Source organism: Miniopterus natalensis, chromosome 16 (assembly GCF_054644295.1).
Source record: "Miniopterus natalensis isolate mMinNat1 chromosome 16, mMinNat1.hap1, whole genome shotgun sequence".
Classification (NCBI taxonomy): Eukaryota; Metazoa; Chordata; class Mammalia; order Chiroptera; family Miniopteridae; genus Miniopterus; species Miniopterus natalensis.
This window is the reverse complement of record NC_142096.1, coordinates 1,760,343-1,772,021: the sequence shown is the minus strand read 5'-3', so window position 1 is coordinate 1,772,021 and position 11,679 is coordinate 1,760,343.

Genomic DNA, 11,679 nt, shown 5'->3' with positions numbered 1-11,679 from the left:
TTGTCTTCCTCTAGAATCTGGTGGCTCAGAATGACCGTATTTTAGGTCTGGGAAGACGGAGAGAATTATCTATAAACCCATTTTTCCCTGAATGAAAACAGTTGACGGGGTGAGGTCATAGCTCTCCGACTTTCCAGACATCAGCTCTCATATTCCTGACACGTGGGCCTGATGCTATTGGCAGAACGGAAACACGGCGGACCTTGACTTTGAAGACATTAAAATGTGCTTTGCAGGGTCACTATTTATCAATTTATTTGCTGACTTATCTTGGCTTGGCTAAAAGAGATATTTAACTGCTGAGGCACATAAGCTAAGGCAATTGAAATTTATGATATTTTTGCAGGTCACCTTTGATATAATTAAACCAGAGTTAATTATACATACATTTTATTCCACAGGTAATAAAGACAAATAAAGTAGGTATTCCACTCGCTACACTTATAAGCTATTCTTAGGTTCAGATGTTATATGTACACACCAGTTAGGGCTTTATTGCCTTCAAGCGTGGACCAGGCAGCTGTCCAGCACCCGGAGTACGTCTGAAGGCAGCCATTGAGTGTCATGATTATTGGCCTCTTCACTTCCGAACAAAGCTAATCTCTCCATTTAATCTCTGTGCATTTTAACCTTGAGAGAGGCATATTTCAAGAAGGAAACAGGAGTGTCCTGCCTCTTCATATAAAATGCAATTACCACAACCACGACTCCTCTCCGTTGCAGTCCTTCGGAGGCTAAATTAAATCCCGAGACGAGTGCAGTATTTTCACGACCCGACCCTTACCTCTGGCTCTTTCTCCAAACAACGAAGCTTGTTGTTGCTATGAGTTTTCATTCATTCCTGTGTTAGTTTCCTAAAAGCACTTCAGATATTTTTTAAACCGATGCTCCTACACGACAGCTACTGAAGAGGGGACGCTAAAGGTTTCCTTCTCTGCCTCGTTTCTATTGTTGGGCGCTGTTTCTTTTTTCTTTCTTTTTTAATCCTTGCCCAAGGATATGTCTTGATTTTAGACAGCGAGGAAGCTGGGGAGAGAGACAGGCAGAGAGACAGACAGACATGGACGTGAGGGAGAAACGTGGACCAGCTGCCTCCCTTGCGTGCCCTGACCTGGAGGCAAACCTGCACCCTTCTGGCGCCCGGGGTGACGTCCAGCCCGCGAACGGCACCGGCCAGGGCTGCTTGAGGCCTTTAGTAAGAGCAAGTGCAATGTGACCGTTTGTCTGACGTGCCCAGAACACACGCAGTGCTATTGACGGGCAAAGAGCTTCAGTGGGAGGTTTGCATGTCAAATAGGTTGGCGATGGCATAAAGAAACATTAGCATTTGCTGCCTGGATTCTTAAAATAATATTGCCATCCTTTATAAATTGGGCATCATTATGGAATTTTTAGCAAGAAAAATTAAACTGATTAATTATAAAATAAGAATGCTTAATTTAACACCGTTGATAAATTCTTGGCCTTTAAATCTATTCTCACTTAAATATTTGGTATTCATCAGTAATCCTCTTCCCATAATTCAAATTGCATTTGCCTCGAATTAAACCGATTTTCCGTTACCCTGTCTTCAACACAGACAGCCACTGTTGTTATAAAATGGGATTCCTTTATGAATCTGAGCGCTGTTAGCATATTATGGCTAAATCACCCTCACTCTGCATTCCTAAATCACCTTAAACCATTTATTGCCTGGTTTCAGTTATCTTAATTTTTTAAAAATTCCCATTGCCGGAGTAATAATTCACAGGAGAAAGCATGAGAAATGTAAATGAATTTGGCTCCCCCCCCCCCCCCGTGTTTTTCCGAAAGTCCTTGGCCATTCTGAAGACATTTTTAAACCTGTCTTAGGGTCTGTATCTTCAGAGAACTCAAAGGCCTCTCTTGTTAACCAACGAAAATATGCAGACGAGAGTAAATGCTTAAGTAAATAACAACATCAATAATCTGATGCCCAGCTCAGTGCCATCCGCGGATTCAGTTTACATTTGTCAGCGTCGTGCTCAGGGAATAGGAGGCCTGTGGTTACTTTTATCTCTCACGAAACACAGAGACCTTTCTATTGGGCAACCAAGTCAGACCCGAATCTCGTGTTGTATTGGCCGCCCCCCCGCCCCCCATTGGGGGACTTGTAGAATGGTCTTCCCATAGGATGGCCTCCCCCTTCATATGACCTTCCGGCCCCCCCGCCCCGTGCGCCCGCCTCTGTGCCTCAAACCCGCCCCCTCCTTTTCTCACACAGACCCTAATAAATGGATTTAGGATGCACCTTAAATCCAAGGTGACCTCTCCCTGTCACCCTTCTGTGGGCCCGTGAACTAGAAACAAGTCACAGGCTTCCCAGTTGGAGCCGTGGGCAGGCGCGGGGCGGACATTCTCACACCAGGGGCAGGTGTGATGAGGAATGAAGACGGCACTGGTCCTGGGCCGATGCACAGCCGAGGGGAAGTGCCAATAGGCTTCGAGGCCTGAAGCGATTTTCTGCGGATGACGCTCCACCTCCTGGACCCGCGCAGGCTCTCGCTCCCGATCCCAGCCAGGCCTGCCTGCCCTCCGCCCCCGGCTGTGCATCCGTGTCCTTGAGGTCACTGTTCCTGGCCATTTCCAGACGGGGGTGCGACTGGTTTGCAGCGATAGGTGGGAAAGATCCAAAGATGTCAATTGGCCACAGCTAAGTGGCCAAACTTATGAGACACTTGTGGGGCAAAAAATAACATCTTGCGCCGTTGTTCGGACTTTCACCGTAAGCAGCACAATTCTGAGCTGTTTCCATGGCTCACTGCGTGTACACAGCACCTAGCGTGTGACTGGCGTGGACCAAGCAGGGCGCGTGCTCAGAGGTTAACCCCTGTCTGTCGGGCAAGAACCGCACACAAATGAAGGGCTGTCGCTCAGAAAGAGGCCTCGGAGAGGGCGCGGGAGGGCCCGCGGGAGGCAGTGGTTTCCTGTGCAGAGCCAGAGGGCGGGACTGGGTTCGTTAACGCGGCCGACACCACCGACCACACGTTTATGGTCAGGGACCGGTCACTGTTCTGTATTTCAGGAGTCGGGTGGGCCGGCTGTTTTCTGTGCTTGGGCCTCTGACGGCAGATCAGGGGGACTCTTATCGGGGCGTCTGGAAGGGAATCCAGTCCAGGCAGGTTCGGGTTGTGGTCAGGGCCCCTTCCGTGAGCTGAGGACTGAGGTCCTTCCTTCCCCGCCGCCTTCCGCCTGGAGACTGTCCCCAGCTCCCAGAGGCTCCCGGCTCCAGTCCTCAGCGTGGCCAGGCAGGTCCGTCCTTCTCACGGTGCAGACCTCTCTGACCTTGTCTTCTGCCTCCTGTCTCTTGCCCTCAGGCTGCAGAAAAACTTCTGCTTTTCAGGCCTCCTGTTAACAGCTTGGACGCACCTTAGTAATTCGTGATGACCTCCCTGCCTCGAAATCCTTAACCCCATCCACTTCTGCGGGGGCCTTTCCGAGTGTAACTAAACGTATTTCCAGGCTCTGAGATCTCGACGGTGGGTGTTTCACAGGGTCTTTGCGCTCGACGGCCATAAATACGAGTTTCAGGAGAGCAGCTTCGGTTCAACAGGGAGGAGAGCGTCCGATGACAAGTTCTGTGGGTGGTGGGCGGTGGGGCTTTAGTCTCGAAAAGGCACTTTCCTTGCGCGGAGCGCTCACCACCAGCTGCACGTCTACTTTGAGGACCGAGCGAGAAATGTCCCTGTAAGCAGGTCCCCTGCCTGGCTTTTATTTCGGTCCCATAATAAATATGGTTTCGGGTAATTAAAACCCCTTCCAGCAATTACCGCCTTTCCTCACTGTTCTGTTTGGAAATCTCACATTTTTGAGAATGAATGTTTCCTGCAGCGTCCCTCGCATTTGCCTCCTGTCTTCACGATACTTACCTAAGAGATCGGAAGAGGGTCATTGTTCCAGCCACAGGCCTGGGTTCGGAGGCGGGTGGGGCCCCGAGTTCTCACCGCCTCCCCGAATGTGACCTTAACCATCAGTGAGCCTTTCCCACCGTGAAAAAAGCAGGAGGACTTGCAGCTCTGCCACGAGCTTGGCTTCATCTCAACTTCCAGACCTTCAACCTGTCTTATCTAAGCTGCGTCTTGCAGCCCATGGTTCCAGAAAAATAACACAGAAAAAGGGTAATTCTATGTGCAAGAAATAACCAAACTCACGATTATATCAGCTGCAGTCCATAACGTTACAGGGCACTTCTTACAGTGACACGGAAAGAAATCTCTAGAAGACGGGCTCCTAACATTTCTATTGTTAATTCCCACGTTTGCAAAAAAAGCATTATTGACACTGGCAATAATTATTCTGGGAAAGAAAGTGATAACCTTTAAAATGTCAAGCTGTTTAAACTTTTCAGATGTAAAAAACATACTATTAGTGAGGGGCTGTCAAGAATATTTGGCTAATAAGAGCTCTCCCGGACCGGCTGACGGGGGCTGACAAGCTGGGCGCCAGAGCAGATGAGGCGGCTGAGAACCAACCGTGTAGCAATTGCCGCCGGCCGCAGCATCGCGGTCCCTAAATGTCGCGTTTTCAGGGAGGAGGGGAGAGATGCCTTTATAGATACAGGGCTCCTGTGTTCGCGGCTCCACATCGTGACGTGACTGCCATTCATAGGTGGTGGCAGATTAATAGGCTGTGTCGCCAAACCAGAATTAAGAAAATTCCAGAGATTTTTCAGTGGGCTTTGCAGATGCTTTTGTCCCGCAGACAACAGCGTGGTGACTGCCAGAGGGGCGGGCGGGTGGTGGGGGGAGGGTAGGGGGGTAGGTGGCGACCGGAGGAGACGCGACTTGGGGTGGTGAACACAGTACAGCGTGTGGACGACTGTTGTGGAACTGTGCCCCTGAAGCCCGTATGATTTCATTAACCAGTGTCCCCTAATAAATTCAATAGAAAAAGAAAGGAAATAAAAGAAAGAAATAAAATATCGCCCCCTCCCAAACAAAAAACCAAAGAAAACAAGATGCTCTTATCTCGAAAGACGGAGACTCCGTGCCCGACATGCAAATTGCCTGGCGCTGAATCACATCCAGGTATCGCTTTTTCTCTCTCCCCATTTTGGGAAGGATTTTGATGTTCACAAGCCAATGAACAGCTGAGCTGAAATGAACACAAACTGTCACTTTGGGAACCCATCTCCCCGGCTCATAACGAAGCTGAAGTGGAACAGGAAACAAAGCCTGTCTCCCGCCAGCGAAACTCTGTGAGACGCCGTCGGGGGGTTTGTTTCTCTAAGCAGAGTCCTCGGGGAGCACAGGGGAAGCAGGGTTTCTCCTGCAGCGTCGTCTAATGAAGGATGTGGGCAAACTGAGGCTATTTTCCATTTATTGCCATCAACCAAGAGTTCACTGGTTCGATGCCCGGTCGGGGCACATGCCCAGGTCCCAGGCTCGGTCCCCGGTCGGGCGCATGCAGGAGGCAGCCGATCGATGTCTCTTGTCAATGCTTCTCTCTCTCTCTCCCTCTCCCTTCCGCTCTCGCTAAAAAATCAATAAAAATGTTTAAAAAAGGGGACGCTTCCTTGCCTGGTTTCCCTGAGGGCCAGCCCAGTTTCGTCTGTTCCATGGAGTCATACTGGTTTCCACACCTGTAGCGGTGACACGAGACGCTGCCGAGACCCGTCTACGGTGCCCGCGCCCAGGACGCTGCTCCCGCCGGTGACCTCAGGACTCGCCTAAATCACAGGAACGATTTAAAAGCGTATTGGATGGTGCAGAGGTAGGTGATCGGCTTAATAACGGAAACCGAAAAAGTAAAACCAAGATGCTCTGAGCTGGTGAGTCAGACTGAACCAAACTCAACCTAGAGGAACCGCAGCGTTGACTTTGCAGAGTTTAAATAATTACTCCAAAGCTTGTGGATAGAAATTCTGTAAGATTTTGGGGAACACGATTGGTGTCTCTCTTTTCTCAGGGATTTACATTTTTTCAATAACAAAGTAGAAAATACAGGACAAGTCGGAAGATGCCATTTATGAGAGCGGGAGGGAGGGAGCGGGCGTGCTCTGCGCAGCCAGGAGAACTAGCCGGAGACACAGTGTCGTGAAATGTCTTAAAATGAGACGCTCAACAAGAGCTCGGATTCAGTGGCTTTGAATCTTATTAAAATGATACTTTGTACTTTGCAGCCGTTTTATACTTGCGTTTCCAGATACCTGAGAGGAAAAAGATTATCATTATCTCTATTCCATAGACGTGGACCAGAGCTGCAGCTAAACTGGCACCAGCTTTGAGAGCCACACAGACAGAAACATACAGGGAAGTAAAGCCACAGACTGCAGGTTTCAGTCCCGACCGCAAGATAATTTTAATCCAACGCGTACATTTCCTTGATCATGATACGTAATCACACACCACGAAAGAATCACTTTTCAAATACAGTAAGTGGCCTATTTAAGGCATAGGCTATTTTGTCTGTTCCATTGTATTAAATTTCAAAACAAATGCTCTTAACATTTAAAACAAATGCTCTATGGCCATTCCGAAAAGAGATGTAGCTCATTGTGAACTTTTAGCCAAGGTTATTTTTTATTGTATCAGTGCAGTCTTTTCAGCAAAGTCAATTTTCAGCAGTCTTATAGACAAAAGGAATAACATCTTTTTCATCTCCTACTAATTATTACTTAGAGCCCTACGATTATTACCTTAAATGCTATAGAAATTGTCTTTGCATTTCTGTGTTGTTATAATCGATGCCCCAATGACTAAAAACACATCGCCAGAGGACCGAGTACATAATCACATCAATTACATTTATCAAACTAATTAAACCACTGTCATTTTAGCTTAAAATATGTGTGCCATCAGTAAATGTTTACTAGGCCGAATGTTGAAAGCGATAGTTTAAGAAAACAGTGTGTGTTATAATTTAAGATCGTCATTATTTGCAGCTGGTATGAGTTATATATAGAAAATCCTAAAAACTCAACCTATGAAAGGGTTGTAAATATCAATAAATTCAGTAACGTTGCCGTATATAAAGTAAACATACAGAAACCAAATGAGTTTCTATGCACTAACAATAAAATACCTGAGAAAGAAATAAAACCACCCTGTTTGCAATAGTATCAAAAACAATAAACACTTAGGAATAAGTTTATCCAAGGAGGTAAAAGTTCTGGACGATGAAAACTGGAAGAATTTGATCAAAGAAACTGAAGACAGCCCCGACGAATGGAAGGATGTCCGATGGTCACAGATCAGAAGAATTAACATGTTTAAACGCCCAGCCTGCCCAAAGCCATCTGTGGATTCAGTGCAATCCCTATCAAAACTCTAATGTCCTTTTTCACAGAAATAGAAAAAAGCAAGCCCGAGATTTGTATGGAGCCACACAAGGCCTCAAAGAGCCAAAGTGACCTTGAGAATGAAGGAAGTGACCTTGAGAATGAAGGAGGTGGGAGGCATCGCGCTTCCTAGTCTCAAACCCGGGGCGTGAGTGTGAGGAATGGAGAGAGGCCGACACGAGGCCGATGGGACGACCACGCTTCCGCCCGCTCACCCCTGACAGTGGGGCCGCGAGACTCGGGGGACCGCTGGGCGACCACGGTGGACTCTGCCTCTGCCGCTCACAGACATTAGCTCAAAAGTGGGGGACTCGAGTGTAAGAGCCTTGCTGCAATACTCCGGGAAGTGAAGGTGGGAAAGGAGACCCTCGGGCTCGGCGGCCGTATCCTGGACGGAGAAGGCGCCCGAAGCCCCAGCAACAGGAGCAAAACCCAGCAGCTGGGACCACGTCAGACGGAAAGGCTTCCGCACGGCAAGAGAGTCGGCAGAGTGAAAAGGCGGCCTGCGGGACGGAGAGAAAACCTGTAACCCGCATATCCGATCAGGGTCCATAGGCGAAGAATCCATACGGCTCAGTAACAAATAGTCAACACAGAAATGGACAGAGGATCTAAGCAATCATTTCCCCAAAAGACACCCAGAGGGCCAGCAGGCCTGTGGCCTGTGCCCGGCACCGCCAGGCGTCAGGGAAACGCAAGTCGAAACCACGAGCGGCGTCATCTCACCCCTGTAGAACGGCCGCCACCCGGAGACGAGCGATTACACGGCCGGCGAGGGTGTGAGCGACGGGGGCCCTGGCCCACTGCTGGTGGGAGTGTGGACTGGTGCAGCCACTACGGGGAGAAATGTAGAGATTCCTGAAAAAAACAAAAACAAGAACCACCATATGGTCCAGCATCCCACTTCTGCTGTATCCAGAGGAAATGAAAACGGGATATGGACGAGATAGCTCTACCCTGTGTACTCCCAGCATATTTAATTATAACATTTATTTATTTCTCTGTAACGAGATGTTTCATTTAAAAAATAAACGCAGCAGCAGCAGCTCTGTGATTCCAGCCAAAGAATTTCAAGCGAACCGTCTGAGATGCTTGGGCACGAAAATCTGGTTGACAGAAGAGTTCCACGTTTGATAATAACACAGAAACCTGAGAGGATAAACGTGACTTCTCAGCACTGAGCGACTCTACTCATTTAATCAAAAGGAAAATTGAAACGAAAATCTTCCAGAGAGAAGCTCTCCTTGCAGAACAATTCATTGAGTTCAATGGTCACTCACGGTTTGTTCCAGGATGTTTTTAACATTAGCTGCCTGTGATTCCATTTCAGAGATCAGACTAACAAGGAGCCCAGCCGCTCCCGCGATCAAGCCAGCGCCGGGGGCTCCTTCCCGTTTCACGCGCTGCTGGAGGAGGTGTGACGGAGGTGGGGACGGTTACATGTAGACTCAGCACCTTTATTCCTCGACGTCTGCTCGCTTTGTAAATAGAACCTGTCCCCCCAACCCCAGGCCCACTCACAGCGAAGGCGCCGCCGTCCAGCTGAGCCTGTTCCTGAAGCCGCGTGAATTATTATTATTATTTTACGTGGGGGGAAAAGTAGCACAATGGGAACAGCTGTTGGCATAATTCAGTTCATTACTGTTTAATGCAATGGACGGAGGGAGAACCTCATGACATTTTAATTCCGCTGAAAACAGAAGCCCCGTCGTGGTGTTTCCCTCGGTCCCGACAGCCCCCAGGTGAGCGACAGGAAGGCCCGGGCCGTGGGTCAGCCGCGACCCGTCACAGGGCGGACGCTCACCTGCCTGCGGCCAGCGGCGGCAGAAAGGCTGCCTTTGCCCCGGTGCACTCAGAACAGTCACTGGTCAGTGCTGGATAAATTGCATATTTAAAACGTTTAAGATGATAGATTTTTTTACAAGATCCATTTAATAATCAGTCTGGAAGAATATCTGCTTTTCTTTACGGTGGCCTTGGTCCGACCTGGTCAACAAAGCCGCACGGCAGTTACTCAGCCCGTCATGTAACGTCGTCCCAGTGGGACCCTGGGTGTCCCCGCTCGCCGGGGAAGGCGGCCGGAGCAGCGCCCAGGCCTCGGGTCCCCTCGTGGTCACTTGCCGGGGAGGGTGGTTCAGGGCAGCCGGCGAACAGGCCGCGAGGAGCGGGGAGGGGGGCCTGCTGGGAGGAGGGACGCGAGGGGGCCTCACACGGTCACCAGGAAGAAATGATCCTCTTTGCCTAAAAAAGCGATTTTAATGTGAACTGTTGATTTTGTGCAGTTACGGATGTTCAAGGGGAGCATAGACGCTAAAACTAAAATTATATTGTGTGTATAGAAAATTAGGCTGTTAAATTAATTCAGTTAAACCATTTTCATTTTTCTCTTTATTCCATAATCTATCAAATCAACTTCCACCAGAGTTTAGAAATTATAACAACGACAATAATTAAATAATCTGTGTTTTACATAATGAAAACCCTACTTAGAATTTCATGATATTCAAAGTGACATCTCCGGCATAGTAATTTTCTCTTAACGAGCAGAATGATTATTGTCAGAAACTCCCTATTTTGCAGAGAAAGAGAAAATTATAAGTGCAATTATCTTTTCTTACTTCCAAACTAACTCACCGTCGGTTTAGAATTGTCAACTGGACAAATAACTATATTTGGGGAATTACGTTTTGGGGCCCAATACCTAGTGTCCTTGAATTTGGATTCAATGTATCGCCACCAAGAAAAAATAATAATTTTTTTCTTTTGACAGATAAAATTGTTTTATTTACTGAAAATTACTTAGAGCAAAACATATAGTTTCCAGCTCTCAAACCTTATCTCTTATATGAATTGTTTCTGGGATTTAATAAAATAAATTAATCAGTGTTCTCCAGAGAAAGACAAATAGATAAAGATATAGATATAGATATATAGAGATGATACAGATACAGATCAGAAGCTTCGGGAATTATGTTATACGACTTATATCACAGGATTATGGGGGCCGAGGAGTCCCACCCTCTGCTGGTCTCCGTGCCACAGGCCCCGGTTCTCTGCCACCAGAGCTCCTGTCCTGTAACGCACCTCGGAGGTGTGTGCAGGTACCACCTGGCTCTCTTCACGTAACTGTGAGTGGCTTGCGTGAGGCCGCGGTGCCAGGGGGTGCGGCGTGAGGCCGCGGTGCCAGCGGGTGGAGCGTGAGGCCGCGGTGCCAGCCGGTGGAGCGTGAGGCCGCGGTGCCAGCGGGTGGAGCGTGAGGCCGCGGTGCCAGCGGGTGGAGCGTGAGGCCGCGGTGCCAGGGGATGCGGCGTGAGGCCGCGGTGCCAGCGGGTGGAGCGTGAGGCCGCGGTGCCAGCGGGTGGAGCGTGAGGCCGTGGTGCCAGCGGGTGGAGCGTGAGGCCTCGGTGCCAGGGGATGCGGCGTGATGCCGCGGTGCCAGGGGATGCGGCGTGATGCCGCGGTGCCAGCGGGTGGAGCGTGAGGCCGCGGTGCCAGCGGGTGGAGCGTGAGGCCGCGGTGCCAGGGGTGCGGCCTGAATTCCAGTCCGGGCCTGTCTGCACCCGGAGGTCCTCGGCTGCCCCCACGGCTCTACACCCTCCACAGTGAGCCTGCTTCAGGTGGATTTTCATTTGGCATTTGAGTCGTTGAGTGTCTACTGAGAAAGACAGGAAACAAAAATAAAAAGACCTCTGCTCTTTCCCACAAGATCCGTTTGGTATCACTTTCCTATTTCTATAAAGTTATTTAACCTTCTAAATCTTTGCTTCTTTCACTGCTAAACCAAAAAGAAATTAGTTGGGGATTTTGGAGGGAGGACAGGAGGAAGAAGGAAATGTGTTGTGCTCAGGGATAAATCTACATAAAAGCTTGGAGCTGTTGTCAGGAATAGCAGTGTCTTGGCCCTGGCCAGGTGGCCCAGTGGCTGGAGCATCGCCCTGGACACCAAAAGGCCACAAGTTCAATCCCCAGTTGAGGACCATATGGGAGGCAACTGACCAATGTCTCTCTCTCTCTCTCTCTCCTCTCTTTAAAATCAATGAAAGCATATTCTCAGAGGATTAAAAAAAAATAGTCGTGTCTTAGGCACAGAATTCTCAAGGCCATTCCTACAAAATTCAGTCTAAAGCCCTTTACAGTGTCCAGTATTCTTCCAACAGCCGTCAGTTTCCCCCCTAATTTTGAGCGATGTAACTGTCTTACTCTTGAGTTTTGTGTCTGTCACAGTGATTATGGTTTAAATCAGTGCTCTTCTCCTGAGCGTTTTCTGATGTTAATTTTATCACTGGGACCCACCAGAAATCATTCTAAAATGAGCCAGGGGACACTGCAGTTTGCTTAATTGTTGATGTGATATGTTCTATAAATCTCACTATTGTTTATGA